Genomic DNA, 21164 nt, shown 5'->3' with positions numbered 1-21164 from the left:
GCCTTTTCCAATTTTGAAATAAATGCTCAAAAGACTTGATCATTGAAAATAAAAATAATTATTAATATATCTTACTGACTTTATGCATATGTGTGTTTCATACTCAGTATTTGTATGCCACAACCTCTTCATTCACTACATGTGACTCCTTGAAGCCTGTTTTAGTTTGCATGACCCTCTTGACTAATATCTTTGCAGGGTCTGCTTCACCTCCATCTAATCTACCCTCTTCACTGCTACGTAAGGTAGCTTTACAATGTGAGGTATCTTTACATAGACACAGATCAATTCCCAGGTCAAAACATTCCAATGCTTTGGAGTAAAATTCAACCCCTTGGTCCAGCATAAGAGACCATGATGGACCTCTTTTTTTCTTTTCTGTAAGGTTTTTTTCCTTTCTAAAAACACTTCAAAAATATCAGTAAAATTTAATCACAGAAATTATGTCTCCTACCATAAGGGATGATGAAAAATAAAGAATAAAAGCATATATTTGCATGGGGACTGCATGAGGAAATTCCGCAATAAACTTGCATCTTTTTAATACTTTCATAGGGCTGAACAAGAACCCTATGGAAAGAAAAATATGACCCACAGAGAGAACAGTATAAACTTTGTTCTTTTGTCCACCTGGCCCTGTTGACTGGTCATTGAAAGGTTATTTAGAAATGTTAGTATTTGGTGCCTTTAGTCATTGTTGAAAGACACAGTGTTGAAAGGATAGAAGTGAGACTTAACAGGGCTTAGAAGAAAGAGATGGCTTACAGTGCCTGCTGAGAAAAAAAAATGTCATTATTCTTTGTACCCTGTCAGATAAGAGAAGTCCTTGGTAAGAAGAGCCTGAGAGAGATTAAAGATGATGATGTAACATTCCAGAAGCAGAAAACTGTGCAAGTAGGTGGTAGGGTAAGATCTCCCAATGGATGGAGGGCAGGCTTACAACAAACACAGTCTGACAAAAACATAAAGAAGGTTAAGGTGCTCCCCAGCTTAGATGTAATTTATACAATTGGCTCCAACTGTACTGTAGTAAGCATTGTAAGTTACATCACGAAGAGCTTTCTGAAATCTTCAATTACAGTGAAAACTGCACAATAAAAGGGCATAGGATAAAAATCTCATTACTTTTGATTTTTTCCCCTTTCAAGAGGCTAATAATATGTTTTGATGCTATGTCTTTGTCAAATTTATTTGAGTTTTAAATGAGTAACGTGAGACTGTCACAGAGAGAGTCTAAAAGCATAATGCTGTCATACCTAGTCCTTTACTATTCACATGGAAGAATCATGCCGTAATCCACACTACTGATGAGATATAGACATTATAGATACTTCATAGTGAATCCCTCAACTCTAACCTGATCATAGCAGAATTCATATTGACTATTGCAATATCAAGGCTGGGAGAGATATAAGAAAGAGTTAATGAAAAAATGCAATCATCCATATGGAAATTTCATTGTTTTACAGTATAAGCTACCCAAATTAGAAACTAGTAACATCAATTAGTTTGACACTATTTGCATTGACTAAAACTATACTCAATGGTACCTACATTTAAAGTTTTTGCATATTGTCAACAATTACTTTTATGGGAAAAAATAAAACAAAACTGAATTTAAGGCTGTTATTTGAATAGAGGGGTCACCTTACTGATGTTCAAATCTGAGCACTAAAAATCACCTCTGAATTTTTTTAACTTGTTGGTATATTAATTCTAAGACAGGTTCTGTGAAGCATTATGAAATGACAGATAAAAAGAACTATAATTCAATTTTAGTTATTGAATCTAAGAGCTAAATGTGCTAGCACCATTTGAGTGGCAACTTCAAAATAACACAATCCATGTACATTACATCACTTAATTCTTATAATAAGGTTTTCAGCAAGCTTTATTCCCACCCCTCATTTTGTAGATTGTACACCTGAGGCTCAGGGACATTCCCTGATGTGCTCAATATTAGATAGTCATTAAATGGACTTGGGACTGAAACCCCTGTCTCAGAATGCTGAATCCTGAACCACATTGTTGAATACAGTCGTCTCAGCCTGGACTGTCTTTTTTGCTTCTTTGTATTTGTATTGATTAATATGAGCCTGGAATATGATGTTTTAAAAAATTAAAAATATTTTTATATTTTCTGTGTATTTTTGAAAAATTAAGGACTTATTAGAATTTTACATGTATTATTTTTAACCAGCAAGACATCTTTCTGTCATTAGTTCAGTGCACAGAAAAATCTGTGGCACATCAAAGTAGGATGTGATATATCATTTAAATTGTAAATACTGTACATCACTAAAACATGAGAGACATTTTCTGAGGAGAGACTATTAATATATAATGCTAAGGGTGAATGTAGTGTCAATGGTCATCTTTGGGTGCTGGAAATATGGGAGAATTTTTTCTTTTATGTTTCTACGCTTTCCAGATAATCTGCAAAGACTATGTAATACTTATAGCACTGAAAAATATGTTTTAAAAGAAAATGTTTGGCCTCCTCATAGTCTTCAATGTTTTTTAAATCTTTGATCCAGACTAATGTCTAGTGTATTAGAATCAAAAGGACAGTCCAATTCTTACCTCCTCTCTTCCAGACCAGGAATTACCTGTTATTTCTAATCAATGACACCAGTTGGCATTTGGAAGATGCTCCTTCCAACCTAGAGTACTTCAGAGTTCCCTCAGGTAGCTCAGAGATGCTTGTTCAAGATAGGAACTTTAACTAGCAGAACTTCTTGAACTGTTCTAGAACTGTTGTAACAAATCTGAGTTTCTTTTCTTTACCCTGTTCTACAGTGAAAAAAAAAAAAAACCCACACAAAACTGATCTCAGGAAAGAACCAGTGGAAACAAGAGGCACCCAGTAGGTGCTACTGATTTCACAGTAGGTCATATCACTACTCATTCTATAGCCTGCCTATTGACCTTGAGGCCAATGCTATGCATACAGAAAAATCCAGAGCTCTGTCTTTGTCCTTGAGGAGACTGCGTGAGAACTATGCCTCTAGGTTGATAAAAGCCAAGTATTTAAAGTTCTTTTGAAAATGATTATTTTAAAATTGACTATGCCCATCAAAAATATTCAACAATCCTATTCTATGTTCTAGTACATAATCCTGAAAAAAAAATGAGTGCAAGTGTGATTTTATTTTGGAACACGTAATCTTCAGTACACTGAATTCTTTCAAGACAAGGTCTATATCTTACATATCTTTACACCCATACCCTATCCCTCAGCATCAGTAGGGGCTGAAAATTGTCAGCTGAATTAGATTAATAAATTCCATTGAACATCGTGAAATAGTCTCTTATGTTACACTGAAAATAGTTGTAATTTTATTACGGGGACAATAGTAGTTCCTGATAACTGATAAATTGTGCCAGGTTATAAACTACACCCAATAAACATACACACACTCACACACATACACTCACAATTAGCTCAACCTTCTTTTATTTTATTTTATTCTTTCAAGTTTCTGTTTGGATGGCTAATTCTCATACAGTTATATTTTCCTAGTACAGAAATGCAAAGATAATCCTCAATGATATCACTGTACATAAAACTCCACAAAATGTCTTATTTTGTTTTGTTTTGTTTTTTACTTTAATAAGCTTTCTTTGAAAGTACAATGCATACTGCTACAAGGTTGGTAAATAATTTCTGCCTTTTATAACTGAAGTGTTGAAATTTCTCACTTAATATTCCACATACAGCAGGGGTTTCCATGGGGGCAAGATAACAGGATTGTTTCTAGACATGCTCAGAATAGGAGAAAATAGGAGCGGTACTTTGTGAAGACATGATTTATTGGGGGAAATGTGGACTTGAGTAGTCATTAAATCCATGTCCCTGTCACAAAGCCAAATAGGGATGGTTTATACTATTTCTTAGTGATTTTGAAGTCTATCTTGACTGGCACCCCCCATGCCTTTTTCTTGGCCATCCATTTACGTGAACACTCCCTACCATCTGTCAAATTACGAAGTTTCAGAGAAATGAAAGTAGTTATTAGTGAGGAAAAGTTGGAGCCTATTCACTTAAAACAACTAAGAAAATTGAGTAAAAATCAGAAAGAATACACATAAGATAACAGTGCTAGCTCCAACAATGTCACTTGTACTAACAACCTTTATAAAAATACCAATAGCAGATTTATTTCTGGAGCATAAACACTGGAAGAGTCCTTTGACTTCCAAGTGGAGGAAATAATTCGTCAGTCATGAATATATAAGTTTTATTTTTATAACCGAAACTATTTCACCACTTCCAGAAGTATTTATGAGGCAAATTACTGGAATAGTACAGAATTAAATTTGGTTTTATATAGCATCTTTTATACCCCAAGTATCTCAATAGCTTTTTTAAAGTACAGAAATGTAGTGACAATTGGAAACTGAAGAAGCTATTATGCATTTAAGGGCAGAGGATATAGGCTTGGGTTCAAAGATGTCCTTTATGGATTCAGGGAACAGGATATTCTCCCTCTTATCTTTTACAAGTTCTATGTCATCTTTACATTACCTGCAACTAAGGACCTGGAGTAGGGCCTTACCTTAGTGCAACAGCTCCTATAATCATGTAATAACCTGTTCCTGGGTTGCAGGGATAAGGTTGTAATATTAGATAAGCTTTGGTTATAGGATTTGAAATCCTCAAGTCTCTGGTCCTGTAATGAGTGAGTCATCATACTTGATATAGAATATTCAGTATAAAAGGCCATTCAATGTCCAGGATATAAATAAACTGGCATTTAATTTCAAGGGAAGACAAAAGGAACTGGACTAAGTTTTATGCCAAGATGGTCAAGAAATGGAAACACTGGAGATAAATCAGCTTATCAGATGGACTTACAATTTTTACCAGGCTGGAGAAAGATCTGATTTTTCAATGAAATGTGGAGAAAGGAAGTACAAACAAGTGCTATTGCCCTTTGTGATATTTTATATGGCAGAACTGTTTGTAACTGGAAAGTATTGCTCATGTCAGAGAGAAATTCCCAGGGAAATGTAAAGCTAATAAGGATCAGCATGAAATCTGGAATGGTTCTGAGCAGATTGTTCACTGACGGGGAACAGTACTAAATGGAGAAAGCCCCACACTCAGCAGTCGAAAGGTTAGAAATCAGAGTTGTACACAAAAGAAATAACCTCTGCCCTTTACTCTAAACTAAGTCGCAGTTATGCTGCAAATGTTAGTCTCTCATTTCCCCACAAAAACTGGTGGCTGACAGCCCCAGTTTTCACTTATTTTTATTTTCTTCAGCCCTAATTCATGAGCTTGCGTTCTTATTTTTGAACTGACATCTCATTCTGTAGGCTTGATTTCTCCATTTCTCAAGAATATCCAGTCTTAATTTATTCTGCACCTCTCTTAGCAGCAACTCTGCACCCATCAGCATCAAGTGACAATTTAAATTACTCATATTTTTCACCAACTTTAAAAGCATTTCCTGTGCATTTTGTGTTTAAGAAATTCTTTCCTTTAGAGCTAGCTTATAATGTCTATTGTCATTAATGCTGGATCCAACTTTCTTTTTTTCTATTTGATTCGGCTCTTTATCTCATAATGGACGGGAAGAGTCTGAGACATCTATAATATCTTCCACATAGATATTTTTCAAACCCATTACCTCCACTCTCTGACATTTTCTTATCTTCTAACATCCAATCACATCACTTCTTTGAAACACTTTTTAATTTGTTTGGGGGACATGCATCCTTTATAATTTATCCAAACATCTAGCTTTCATTGGGGAATTTCTTTTATTTACCTTCCACTTCTACAATGTGAATTCTGAAATCTTGAGTTGGGTAGAAAATTCTCAAGAGGAATATGGGAAAACAGAAAGAGTATAACATTTGTAACCAGAAGACCTAGCTTCAGATTTTGGTTCTGCCACTTACCATGGCACTCCTTTCTACTGTCTTATCTAGAAAATTAAGAACTGATAATATCTGCCCTACCTGTGCCACAGAGTGAATTGGGGATTCAACTGTGATAGCAAATGAAAGTGGCTTTGTAAACTGCTGTGGTAGACATAGGATGTTTTATCTTACTCAGCATTCTTTCTTTGGACACCATCCCTTCCCTCTCACAATTTGTGGTTTGGATGGGAATGGCTCAAGCCTCCTTTAGCCCTACCTTTGGGGTAAGCATGCTATCCAAGTTTGGCCAGTCAGATCCCATGTCAATTGCTTTAGGATGCAAGTGAGCCAATGTGACTCTCTGCAGGACCTTGTATATCGAATAACAGTTGGGAGTGATTTACTCTGCCCAATGACGGCATTCTGAAGAAGCTATCCGTTATGTAAATTCCAAGAGCTGATTTTTGTCCTTCTGCAAAGACAAGTTTTTCAATACTTCCTACAATTCCAGGATAAACCCAGTATTCAACCCAAAGTATCAACAGTGCTGAGGTTGAGAAATTTTGCTCCGGAAACTAGTATAGTGCTTGGCAAATAATACATTCATTCTGTCATTCCTAACTCTCTCAATAAGTATTAACTGAATGACTAAATGACTGACAGATTGAATGTAGGTGATCAGATGGAAGTCTTTAGTAGAGGGGAGGATCTGACTACTTGGTCATTTTTGTTCCAGGTCTTATATTAATTTTTGCTCCAAAAGATACATTAGAGCTGATGGTCTGGCTAGGTTTTATTTTTGGGGTAACAGGGTCATAGATAAGTAGAGAGCATGTTTTCAGTGTATTAAGCCATGCACAGGTCTGCTCATGCTATAAGGGCCTTGATTACTTTGGAAGTCAGTAAAGGTGTCTTAATCATTTTTTCATCCTCACAATGGCTGTTTCATGGCATGATATTTGTAGTGTAGTTCTGATTTGTAGGACAGTTCCTAGGCTGCTATTACAGGAAACTGTAGAAAGTTGAGAGGCAAAGGGAATTCTGAAAATCCTACAGATTTCTTATAAGACACAGAAATAACTACAAAGAGCATCAGTGAAGATAACATGACAATTTTACCATATACCTCTGACAGATAAATCTCATTCTTTTCTTCTTTTCCTACATCTCTCTTTCTTTCTATGCCTACTTTTCCCAAATTTTTAAAATGTTTTATTTTGGCATGCCAGCGATTTGACTGCATCTCGCTGAAATAGAATAGATGACCAACTTGTCTCAACATACCTAGAACTTTATAAGTTTTATTATTTTATTTTTTTGTTTTTGTTTATTAGGTCATTTCTTTCTTTCTTTTTATTAGATTCAGGCATACAAAACAATGTAGTGATTAGACATTTATATACTTCACAAAGTGATAACCCCAAGAAGTCTATACTCATCTGACACTGTAACACTGTACATAGTCGGGACTTTATTAGTTTTAGCCTTGAAGTTGTCTGTCCTGGGAAGCTCCTCAAACCTACACAAACCAGGATGGTTGGCCAACCCATCATGCTTCCCTGATTGGTTTCTACTGGAAGCACTATTACATTCCTCTGGTTTCTAAGAGTCGTCACATCTCTTTCTTCCTTCTCTCTCTTTACAGTCAGTCACTAGGCCCTGGAAGTTTTCCTTTAAAAGGCCTCACACCTACCTTTTTCTCTCCTTCCACCCTAGTGGTCAAAGACCTCCTTAATTCTCCCCTCTACGTGGACACCAGAAGAACATTTGTAATGGACCGCCTCATCACATCACTCCTCAGCTTAGGGGTTTTCAATGATACTTCACAGCCTAGAAGATAAAGCTAACGTCCAAAGGTCAGGCCAGCCTACTTCAATTTCTAGTGTTTTCTTTTAGTTCTTTCTTATGTGAACTCTGCAACACAAACAGATCTGCTCGTGACACCCAAACCCACTTTAAATTTTTTCAGTCATTTGCCACATGTATGTAGGCCCTTTATGATGCAGGGAAAATAGGAAACAAGGGAGAAATGGGGAAAATAGGAAACAAGGGAGAGATGGTCTCTGTCCTAATACATATTGTTGTCCAGCAAGTTTTTCTTATGGCAGATTTAGTGAGGAAACAAACACTGCATAGATACATACTTAAACCTGACTACACACGTATTATTTCCTTCAGTTCTCACAACAACTATGCAAGACAAGACCTCTTATTATTTTTCCTATGTTATAAGAAAGGTAACCAAGGCTCAGAGAAGCTACATTATTGCCCCAAATCACACAAATGCACAAACGTTTTATCCTAGATCTATTTAAGTAAAAGCTCACTCATGTCCTTTTCCTTATAACACATGGCATCTCTGAGGAGTTCATTTACTCATTCCTAGATCATGTGAGACTCTTGGCTAATGCAAATAAATCCAACGGATCCATCAAGGTTCAGCTTAATACCTGACTGCTCTACAAAGTCGTCCCTTATTGTCATCATAGTCTCTAAACTCTCATAAACTCTCATTATCTGTACCAGTCCTTTGTCATTAGATTAAACATTGTCTTCTCTTAGTGGATTGTGTATTTGTGTCTGGTAAACTCAGATAGATTGTGAGCCATTTGATGATAGACTGAGTTGTATATTTTACAATAGTCTTTATAATGTCCACCATAGTACAGTAGTGCTTACACATAGCAGGTGCTTAGTCCTTATTTATTTATTTATTTATTTATAATTAAAGTTTATTGGGGTGACAAATGTTAGTAAAGTTACATAGGTTTGATGTATTCTGTAATACATCATCTATATATAATGTTATGTGTTCACCACCTAGAGTCAGTTCTCTTTCCATCACCATATATTTGATCCCTTTTACCCTCATCTATCAACCCCCTGCCTCCTTTACCCTCTGGTAACCACTAAACTATTAAGTTTTTGTTTCTTTATTTGTTTGTCTTGTTCCTTTGTTGTTTTCAGTTCTATATACCACTTAGCAGTGAAATCATGTGGTCCTGGACTTTTTCTGACTTATTTCACTTAGCATAATAATCTCAAAATCCATCCATGTTGTTGCAAATGACACTAATGTTGATCGTCAAATTGCATGTCTGTGTTCTTCATATTTTCATGCAGATTGTCTCTTTGCTGCTCAATGTTGATGTGGCCTTCGCAGCAGTAGGCCATAAGCATCTTGAACGATATCTTTATTGACTTTTGTGAACCCAGTTCCTATCATGGGGTCTGGTGCACAGGACACACAACAAATATATCTGAAGTGAATGAATGACTAAATTAGGGGCTCTGACTTCCTCATGGTAACAAGGGATACGTTTTCTAGGTCTGTCTCCAAATGGTAATCAAACATGTCTTTTACATAGAATTATGTTGGATACAGAATGTGGTCATTTGTTTCCTAAACGATTTTAATTTTTTCTTTAACATCTCTCATGCCTCAGTATTTCCCAGTTACCATCAGTTTCATATGTCTCTGACAAAGTTATCTCCCTTCTTTGATCATGTCACCTCATTCCTCAAAACCCTCCCTGATACACAAAACTAAACAAACTTATAGACTGCAAGCTTCAAGTTCTTTATCAGTCCTGGCTATTTTTTTTCCTTGTCTTGTTTATCTCTTGTCATTGCTTTAAACATCTTCTTTCTTTAAGTAAAAATTAAATTCTCCCCCTTCTGTCTTTTAGTCAATATTTTGAAAAATACTATTTCAACTTGGGGACACCTTTTTTTTTTTTTTTTTTTTTCAATTACAGCCATTCTTAACTTTAAAAGATCAGCTCTAAGATTTTCTCTTCCATAAAGTCATCTCTGACCCTCCTCTAAGAAATGAACAAAAAAACAAACAAGAAACCTCACAAAGTCTGCCTATGGGTACCAAGTTTATCTCTCAAAAGGTTCATTAATCTGAGATTAGAGTGCTGAGTGCTCAGATTTCAATTTTCTTTTTTTCTCTAACATGAGGCTGCATGATTAAATCGTATACCTCTAAATATGTCACTTCCTCATGCAATACACTTCAAAGACTTTCTGTTGCCCATCAAATTGAGCTTGCACTTAAAGTACCTGCTGATTGATTTAAAGTTCTAATTTGCTCTGTATCTTACCTATTATCCCAGTATCCTGGCAAAACTTCTTTGTACCACACCTTTCTTACCTCCATTGCTTTGCTCTCAATAAATCCTCCTGCCTGGCATGCTCCTTTTACTCCTACATTGGCCTGTCCAATTTCTGCCAATCTACCTACACACAGGCTATATGGGACTTCCTCTGACTACCTCCAGCCAGAACCCTCACCTGAGCACTCATGATTTCTTTGCACAATTGATCAGGTTCTGCATTGTATATGAATTACTTACTTATGCATGTGTCTTTTCCTACCTGCTCCCATGCCTAGAATTTGCTTACTCTCCTCTTCATGTAATTTCTTCAACTTTTGGACATCAGCCCAGTCATCATTCCCTCAGAATCCTTCTAAGAATTATGTGAACAGGTCAAATATCAGTATTATTGTCATTCATAGCACTATGTACTTGTTCATGGCACTTGTCATAGTGGCAATTTACTTTCAGTTGTATCATTATTTCAATAACCTCTGCCTCTCTCTCTAGACCTTTTAATGCCATAAAAGCAAGTTATCACATCTCCTTTGTGCCGTGACTGTGTATATTCCTAACTAGGCACACTATTTGGATTATAGCAGGTACTTAATATTACTTAAATAAATGAATGAATGATACATATATTTTATTTCAGGCTGGGAATGATGTTTCCTAGAAAGGATCGCATATTGAAGTGATTGTCAATTGTTCGATACCAGCAGTACTTCTGAGTTGCAAATAGTGTCACTGAATGGGCCAAGTACAGGCTCTGAGGTAGATTGCTTCAGTTTTCCCAAAGACTTGTGGGACCATAGGCAACAGGGCCTACTCTAGGCTGGGGCAAGCAAGGCCCCAGGGCTGAGGTGTAAAATTTAAGTATGTTCTTAGAGCTCAGAGAATGAATACCACCCTAAACTTTGCATTCTGGGTGTCTCACTTCCTTCACACTGGTGTCTAAGCCCTGATGGACATTTTTCTTAACTTCTGTCAGCCCTGGTCTTCCCAATTATATAATGAGGATTAAAAAAAATTGCATCTACCATGTAAGGATTGTTTTTAATATTATATGAGATAATATGAGAGTGTACCTGGTGTATAGGACTTCACAATAGGTATTAGCTTTATTACCCATTGTCACCAAGTCCAGAGTAAGGGTCTTGAAGCAATGGGACCAAGATAGGTTTGGATGGCATGACAAAGCAGGGAAAATTTTGAAGTTATCTGGAAAAAAGTCAGAAAGCACTCCCGATAGTTTAAAGAAATATGTAGACACCAGTTATAAGAGAAAGAGGGGTAGAATAATGCCAGAAACAAACTCATTGGCTTACTTTGCAATTTGCCTAGGCCTGAACAATTTTATACTAACAGTAAAAACAGGTATTGGGGTTTTTGTTTTGGCTTAATTCCAGTTGTATAATTTTTAAAAACATCTCACAAACATTGCCAAATAATTTTTTTTTTTTTTTTTTTCTTTTTGGGTTGTTTTTTGAGGCTGATTATTGTCTGAACCTAAAGAAAATTTATCTTGTCTTTCTTACAGATGATGAACTTTCTACTTGGTGCTTACTTGTCTTCTTTATAGTAGGAAAAAGTCTGCTTATGCAATCAATGGATGTTCATGCAATGTTACCTATTTACAATATCAAGTTTAAGACTCCTTAATGTATAAAAAGCATAACTGTCCATTGCTGTTCTCAAAAACAAACAAAAAACAGCTGTTCTAAGTTTTTGGCTAAATTAACAAAAATAAAAGAAAAACATTTTTCTTGTCAATGTATTATGTCACAAAGTACTTTCCCACCAAAATCATACATTATCTTAATGTATATACTTTTTAAAATAATACAGATTACTTCTAAATGGTTGTTTTTAAGATTTGCATAATTAGCTAAACTAAATTAACATCTTGAAATTGGTCATGATTGCCAAATCTGAAGGTTTTACTTCCATTTTTATTGAAAATGTTTGAATTAATTTATTTTCTTATAAAGCTTGAATATATAATCAATTTCTAATCTGAATAAGCAAACTGACCCAGAAAAGTTTGCAAATTAGTCTAATGAGTGCTCTTGGAAGTTTCCTCAGAAGGCTGAACAAATATTGCTAGAGGGACACACACACACTGTTTTCTTATGTCTAATCTTCTCATCTGACTTACATAAATGTCACAAATGAATCTCAGACACATGTCCAATGTCAAATTTCCATAAGATGGCCCTAGGAAGAGAAATTCTCCATTTAAAGACTGATTAGAGAAGATGGATTTTTTAACTTGGAAGAAGCTGATTATTTGGGAATGGGGGTCAGGGAAGGCATAAATGTATGGACAGAGCTTTGAAGGAGGGTGTGCATTCAGAAATATACTCAGTGAAGATATTGTTGAGAAAATAGAGTCAATGGCAGTGTGGATGGAAAAGAGGCCACATATTAAACCTGACAAGCTCAGGAGACTGAAAATAACCACATAAGATGGCATGAGCATAAAAAATGTCATAACTAAGTGAGCCGTGGCGGGAAGTCGCATCTTTAGCTTCCTTCATAAATTTAATCTATGCCTTTCAGGGGGCCTGTCTATCGTCTTTTTGCACCTAAGATAACATCCTTGGAATATCAGTAATCCCTTTTTCTGTATGGAGCAGGAAAGTACAGAATCCCTCATTATTATTCTTGTCCCTTGATTAACATCTCTATGAGAACTATTAACTATGTGAAAGAAGCACCTGTCTCTCCAGAGTAATTTTATCCAATCCAGAGACTTTCCCCGCTTTGCTTTCTCCCACCTGCTTAATCTATCACCAATGGATTTCATGTAACCTTCTTCCTTTGATTTTATGTATAAAATAAGCTGCAAACCGTGATTTTGCAGAGCATTCTCTCAATCCGTTGAGATTTTGCTTCCCGGCAATTGTCGTCAGTTTGGCTCAAATAAACTTTTATAAGCTTTCTCTTAGGCTGGATGTTTTTCGTCGACAGCAGTTTCTCTCTGAATGCCAGGTGTTAAGCATTGTTATAGAAGCTTACCTACTCTTATTTAATCTTCATACTTTCCTTAGCCTGTGAGGAAATGGAATCTCAAACAGGTCAAATAACAGCCCAACTGGCCACAGTGGCAGAACAGATGGCAGAATGCCATTCCAACCCCGGTCTGTCTCATTCCTGAGTTCATGATTTTAACCACCAAATCATACAAAGGATTGGCTACATTAACCTATTAACCTTCATCCTTTTAAAACCAGGTGTGATAGAACAGTTAGCATTACGGAGTAGTACATAATTGCATACAAAACCTTTAAATAAAAGCCACTTATCGGTAAAAATCAATGATGTAATCTAATGCACTATAGGGAACAGTTCTCAGTAGCATCAGTCTGAAAGTCATAATTGTACCTTAAGTAGGAATGGCCTAAATTTGTAAGGCATGCCTTTTATCCTTCTTTCAGGATAGGACAAGTCTTTTAAGATCAAGTAAAGCTATGATAGCTGGTATTTGGAAAATTCAACAGGCCCTTTTATATGAAGAGCAGTTTCATGACAGTTAAGAGAGCAGAGGAAATGCAGAGGAAAATCAAGCCCTAATAGGTGGAATCAAGGTAGTTACCTTTTGTAGTGCAAAGCAGGCCTTAGAAGTCAGGGCCTGCCCTACCCATCTAGTGACTAAGCACCGGGCCAATCACAGAAGATGTTTCAAATGACTTTGCTGTGGGAGTGTCATGAAAGAGACTTGTATTAAAAGCCAGAGATTACACTAGAAATGCAGTTAGAGGAGATGTTCAGCTGTGATGAAACCAAAAATCACAACAATTCTTTTATAAGAGAATATAAGGAGCATTTATATTTTCTTTTTTTTGGGGGGGGGGTGATTACAGCTTATTGAAAAACAGTCAATTAATTAACAAGCAAGGTTTGTACCACATTTCATTCATCATTGTGGTTCTCAAAAGGAATCATTCATTCATGATGGCAAAGTTGAGAAGACTTATAAAGATGTGTGTGTGTGTGTGTGTGTGTGTGTGTGTACTACATATGTGTGTGCATGCTTATAGTCACATTAGATAATATGTAAGTATATGAGGAAATCAAGGGGAAAGTGGTGGTGAGAAAAAGAAGATGAAGTTGTAAGCATGCAGTAAGGACTTATGCAGTTCATTCATTCTTTTACTGGAGCAATCAATTACTTAACAAAAATTTATTTAGTGCCCCTTATGTACCTGACACTTCTCTACAAACTGGGGAGTTTGCAAAGAACAAAGATCAAAATGTCTGCCCTCTTTTAAATTACAATGAAGGCTGGATGTGTGTGGGAAGGAAGGGAAAACTTAATACCTCAGTAAATTACATACATTGTATATTAAAAAAAGTGACAAATGCTATGGAACAAAATTAAGCAGTGAAAAGGAGACTGGGTAATGTTGGGTAATGGGTATGACATTTCAAAGATAGTAGTGTTTGAGTCATTAGGGAGAGTCACTATAATCTTGTTCATCTCCTCCCAGGAACATGATAGGTCTATACTTCATAACCTTGTTGAATTTTGGCATAGTCACGTGACTCAGTCTAATGAAATGTATACAGAAGTTATGTGGGTCACATTTGAACAACAATCTTTAAGAGAAGTTCATCATTCTCCAAGCTTTCTTTCTCTTACTGTGGCAATCACTTATTAGATGGTAGAGGTTCCACTGTGTGGGGTGGGTGGGGGGAGGGAGGTGAGACGCAGGAAGCAGTGCCCTCACTGACCCTGATGGTCATAAAACGTGAGCAGGAAACGGACTTGATGGTGGCTTGTTATTGCACTCTTACCACCCATCCTGAGAAATATAGATGGTCAGAGTCAAATTTAAATAGTTGCTAAAACCATGCTGCCAATTTGTTTCTCAGGCTACCAGCAGACAATGTTAAAGAACAGGATCCTTTAGAGCAGGGGATTCACTAAACTACAGGCCAAATCTGACCCACAACCTATTTGGCTGGTCTGTGAATTAAGGATAATTTTTACATTTTTAAGTGATTAAAAAAAGAAAAAGATGAATCCTACTTTGTGACCCATGAAAATTCTATAGAATCCAAGTTTTAGTGGCGATAAATAAAATTTCATTGGAACATAGCCACACCATTCATAACGTATTGTTGATGGCTGCTTTCCTGCTTCAACAGCAGAGTTGAGTAGTTGAAATGAGATTGCAAAGTCTACAAAAAAAGTAGGCCCTTTAGAGAGAAAAAATGTTGCTAAATGTTATAGCAATCCCATAAATCATATCATATCATTGCTCAGAAAATGTAGAGTAACTCTTCCTGGGCATGAGACCTGTAGTATATAAAAATTTTCCCAAAGATCCTCTAATGGAGGAACCTGGGAAATATAGTGAACAAATTCACTAGGAGAGTTTCTTACCTGCATTTTTTATTGTGGCATATTAAAAGTGAATTCATAGTTTATGGAAAGCATTGGCCCCAAACGATGCGACTACATGTTTTTATACAAGGCTCTGAGCTTGACTCTTACCTTAACCCTCAAGGAATTCATAATCTAATTAGAGAGAAAAGGCCCCAAAGAATACTAAAAATAAATAGATGGAGCTTATGCTAGATGAATTGTATAGCCAGGAATCCAAAGGAGAATTGATCACTCAGAAGTGGGGCATGTCTTCATGGAGGAGGTCAGAGTTAGACTCATCAGTTTCCTGAGCTGCTGCTGTAACTTTTAAACCCCAGTAGGATTTCAAGGCATCTGCAAGGGCTCCGTGTAGTTAATAAAAGTAGATTAAAGTCAAGTTTTCATTCTCTGTCAACAGCTTGCTTATCTAGTTGCTTCATTAGAGAAATAGAGCAAAACAAAATAAAGCAGAATCTCACATCCAAGTTTAGCCAGTATTATATCAAGTCAGGGTTGCAACACTATGACATTGTTAGGCTGCCTATTACTAGTACCACATTTTGCTCTGATTTTGTTTAAGTGTGCCTCACCATGATTAAGGAATATGGCAAATCTGTGGGATTGGGAAAGACTCAATGGCTTTTAGTCATCGCTGGCAATGTGGTTTAGTTTAAAAAGGAAAGCAAAACAAACTAAACATAAAGATAACTAAAGAGCATGCACCAAAAGATTTTTAAGGAAAAGATAAAGAAAGGGCAATGAATGATATCTAATCAATTTATGGTGGTCCCTCAGTATCTGTGGGGCATTTGTTCTAGGATACCACCCCCAACCCCATGTGAATACTAAAATCCGTGGATGCTCATTTCCCTTATATAAAATGGCATAGTATTCGCATATAACTTACACTCATCTTCCAGTATACTGTAAATCACTTTTAGATTACTTATAAGACCTAATGCAATATCAATGCTACGTAAATAGTTGTTACACTATTGAGTAGTTGAGTAGTTGTTTAGGGAATAATGACAGGAAAGAGAAGTCTACATGTTCAGTACAAATGTAACCATTGTAGACCTAAGTACATAATACTTAGCAACAATGTAAATTTTCTTCTGACTGGTTTTGAGCTTCAGTTGGTTGAATATGTGCATGCAAACCTGTAGATATGGAGCGCTGACTGTTTGACTATCCTCATTAGTTCCTTTCCCATTTTAATTTAACTTTGCCAAATTAGCTAAAGCAATATTTAACACAAAAAGTATGTTAAAAATGAAAAAAAAAATTGAGTCTTTATTATAGAGTACCATATCCTCCTAAGGATGCAGCTGTATTGCAGACTTAAGTCCATACAGAACCTAGATGTATATAAAACCTAGATGTATATAAATTAAAGAACAGAAAAGGAAGCCAATTTGTCTGGGAAAATATGCTTTCCATAATTAAATAAAAACAGTACCTCAATTGTGTGTACCATATTTTGCTGTGTATAATGTGCACCCATGTTTTTGGCCTAAATGTTCAGGAAAAAACTTTTTGTTTTAATTTTTTAATTCAAAGTTTTATTTATTTACATTTAGGTACTTTTTTTGTATTATAAATGAATTTTAGCATTTATTTTTTAACATATGGTACAAAAAATTTTATGTAACATATAATTACAGAACACAAGAACAGATACTAGGTACAAGAAACTTTATGTACCAGTAACAAATAAATGATATTTACATATCATAGAAGGCCAAGAACTCTTCGTTGCTACGAGTTTGTTGTAAGTTCAACAAAACCAATTACCATATTCCAGGGTATCATTTTGCATACGGATATCGTTATTGATTTCTAGAGTTATACTTTTAACTCAAAAGTATAAATAAAAGAATTAAAAACATTTATATAGATACGGAATTAGTACTACTCAGGTATAATGTGCATCCTTATTTTTCCCTCACAAGTTTGGGCCAAAAGCACACATTATGCATGGCATATTGGTGGCTAGACAGAGCAATTCACATTGGGAACTCGTTGAGAGAAGTCTACAAGATGGAGTCTAAGATAATAACAAACTGGAACTTTGTCTCTAATGGTTGAAACACCAACAAAGGCAGTGGTATACAGTTCTGCAGGACAGAATGGAACTTAGCTGTACACTCTTTCTTAAGAAATTCCAAATCAATTATCTTCAGGAAAGGATTAAGTTTTCAAATCAAGGAACAGCACTTTGGATCCTTCCTTCATTGGGAAAAGATCATTCTGAGGATACTTTGATGCTGTTTCAGATCTTAGAATTTGTACCACTTATTTCATTAAAAATTTCAAATTCCTGCATCTCAGACCAAGTGACTGCAATTATAGTATAAATCATGGGAGGAAAATTAGAGTTTTGATGAGAACGATAGCAATAAAAACAATAAAGTCAAATATTCAATTGAGTTTTATTTTGGGTCAGCCACTGAAATAGATGCTGAGGATACAATGAATAGGACAGTTTCTGCCCTCATGGAGCTTGCAGTTCTTCCTCAGTGGCTGCCAACAAAATTCCTAAGTTATCTGCTAAATTATTTCCAGAGTGGAGTGGTGCTGCAACCTGCTGACAGCTGGCCCCTTGGCTTTGGGATCACTCTTAAGATGGTTATGATTTGGGTACTGGATCTACCCCTAGTCTGTTGTAACTTATTTTAACAACATGTACATGTGCTGATATGAAGAAAAAGAGTGAATAACTTTTTTGAAGACAGTGATGAGACTAGGGTTACAACCTATTTAAACTTGTGCATTTATGAACCCACTTATATACAGAACTACACTTTGTAGACCTTTCTTACCCATTTTAATACTAGTTTCTACAAGTCTACCTTTCTTACTAGGGTGGGTACGAGGAAGAGAAAGCTGCCTTAGTGGATAAGTGAACTGGAGTCATACAATAAAGAGACACTTAATGGGGACACATTGGAGGCCTCTGATCAGACTAATGTCATGATTATAGTTATACTTTAGGAAGATTAAACTAGCTCAGGATATAAAATGGACAGGAATAGAAAAAGAGAAGACTATTAGTTGAGAAATTATCTTAGTTCAAGTGACAAATAATAGATCGTTGAATTAGAATATATAGAGAGGGTGCCCAAAATATGTACATACACATTTTAAGAAAGGAAAACACTATTAAAATTGTAATGCTCAGTCTATACCGATAACAAAAGATGAATACAAGTCATGTGTATACACTTTTTTTGGGCACCCCCAATATAAATACAGGATATTGAGGTAAAATTTTTATTATGACCAACTTTCATTAAATTGATGTTAGAGATGAGGATTTTATGTGTTGTCTAATGGTCAACAGTAAAATCTTTGGAGATTGACAGACCCAAGTTATACTCCTAACTCTTCCATTTTCTAGCTGTACGATGACAAACTGAATCGCAACCTGTGCATCTGTAAAATGGGGATCATAAGATGCATGTAACAGGGGCATTGAAAAGACATATGACCATTTGTGTGAAACAGTTAATGGTGCCTGGTATACAGCATGTAGGCACAGAATGAGAGCCCTCAGTAGAAGAAGTAATAACAGCAGTCGTAGCAATAATACTACTAAAGTGCTATGTCCCCACATATAATCAATCTATGTTCAGGACTTGAAGTATATGTTCACTATTGTCAATCCATACATGCAACAGATATTGACTGATCACTTGCTTTCTGAGAGGCTTTCCCTTCTCTGGGTCCTGGGGTTGCATTTCCTTAATAAAATAACCCCAAATTTCTGCACTCTTGGAGTTTACATTCTTGTAGGAGCAGACAGATTATAAATGATAAGCATAACTAATAGTTAAATTATAAATAGAATGTGATAGATACTATGAAAAATATAGAGCATGGTCAGGGAGATGGAGTATCCTGGGAAGTTCAGCCAATACACATGTGTGTGGTCAGAGTTGACTTCATTGAGAAAGATTTGAAAGGAAAGAGGGGGGAGTCATGTGATATGTGGGGGAAGAATGCTGCAAGCAGAAGGAATATAAACGTCCTGAGGTGGGGCATGCCCAGTGTCCAGAGAGGACAGCAGGGAGGCTCAGGTACATGGATAGAAGAGAGCAGGGGAAAGGGCTGGGAGATAACGTGGATATAACAGCATGGGTGGGAACCCACAGGAGTCCAGGGACCACATTCCCACTATTGCTGATCTAGCTTTCAGACGGGAGGAGAGGAGAGTCTGAATCCAGTTCTGCGGAGTGTTATAAAGATTCAGATGGCCTTTTACACAAGATTTTCCAACTGCAGTACAAATTGTAGGTTGCTCTTGAGCCAGCTATTATATCTGGAAAGCTCTTTTTCACAACTATCATGATTTTTGTTTTATCATACATATCATAGCCAGAAGATTTCATCCCTGTCCATGGTCAGTTTATGTAGTAATGCTAAAAACATGTATTCATAAAATACACCATATGAAATTAATAAATGAAAGGAAAATAAGACTAAATTGGCCTATGTCTTCTCAAAAGTCATGTATTTTGGCACAAAGCTTGAGGCTGAATTAGTCAGTAGGTTAAATTTAGGACTAGAATTATATGAATAGGTTCTGAGGCTGTGTTGGTGTTTAAGGTGTGAGAGAAGCCTGCCTGAGGTCTAGTAGTTTGTTAAAGGGAGTGTCATGTTGTAAAAATAGAAAAGAAGGTATTAAATGAATGCCCAGAGGATTGTATAATCTGCATTGCACTTTTTATCTGTCATATGTGTATTTCGGAGTCAAATTTCAATAATGCTTTAGTAACAATATGCAAAGGACTCCGTTTTTCACTGTCATATTTGAAAGTAAGAGGTTTTTAATATGAGAGGAAATTTTAACTAGTGAACTAATTACTTTGATTTGATAGAATTTTTCTCATTTGCATTTTTGACAATTATCTATGACTACTATAGATAATTAGGGGTTGCGTGTTTTCAGAATACTGTAAACAGCATTATAAACATTAGCTGAACCATTAATTTCAACAGAGATGAAACACTTTATAATTCTGACCTTTTACAAATATTCTCCTATTTGAAAAAAATTTGCTTGTCAAAATTATAACTATCTTTCCAATTTATATCTGGCATTGTAAATGAGCTCTCGACTTACATATGACACTTTTAAATCTAAGTATTTCATGGTTACCATTGATAATTGTCCTCATAAATCAAGCTTCAGTGGCTTTGTATAATTTACATGAAATCATACAACACATTGTAAATAATAAATTGTTATTATCTTTTAGTGAAAATTCCGTGCTTTTCAGCATGCTTAATTATCATTCCTTTGAGCATATCTAAGGGTGAAAATCTTAAGGTTCTTGTCCTACAGACAAGAAAACAAAATAGATTTCACATAATGACAACTTAAAATGATCTAGCAGTATCATTTGTCTTTTCCTTATAATCAAATTGATGATTTTGGGGGAAAGAAATACAGTGGAGCTATGTCTAACTCTGACTATTAATGACTTTTCTTATCCATAAATGAATCTTCCACATCTGATGAATCTATCAATGTTAAAACTCTTATTACTAAAACTGAGCAAACACATTTCCTAAGACCTTATCAACCTTGACATGGAACAGATGAGCAAAAACCTGAGTTGAATTGATGAAAGGTATCCCAAGTCATTAACTACTAATGATGGAGCTTGTAAAGTATAGCATCTCTGGAGAAAGGAACTGACTTGCCTTATATGCGTCATATTTTTTATCTGCATTTCAATAGGCTTAAATATGTACTTCATTACAGGGCACAACTAAAATAGAAGGGCGCCTGCTAAGTCAGAGCCATAAAA

General features: G+C 35.9%; 1 protein-coding gene across 1 annotated transcript in view; it reads right to left on the bottom strand.

The window, feature by feature from the left end:
- Nucleotides 1–21164, bottom strand: part of NEGR1 (neuronal growth regulator 1) — an 845668-nt gene that overhangs the window by 38022 nt on the left and 786482 nt on the right. The gene's annotated exons all lie outside the window — the stretch shown is intronic.

The sequence above is a fragment of the Rhinolophus hipposideros genome (assembly GCF_964194185.1).
Source record: "Rhinolophus hipposideros genome assembly, chromosome: 8".
Taxonomy (NCBI): domain Eukaryota; kingdom Metazoa; phylum Chordata; class Mammalia; order Chiroptera; family Rhinolophidae; genus Rhinolophus; species Rhinolophus hipposideros.
Note: the sequence above shows the minus strand (reverse complement) of the source record. Positions and strands in the feature narration are given on the sequence as shown.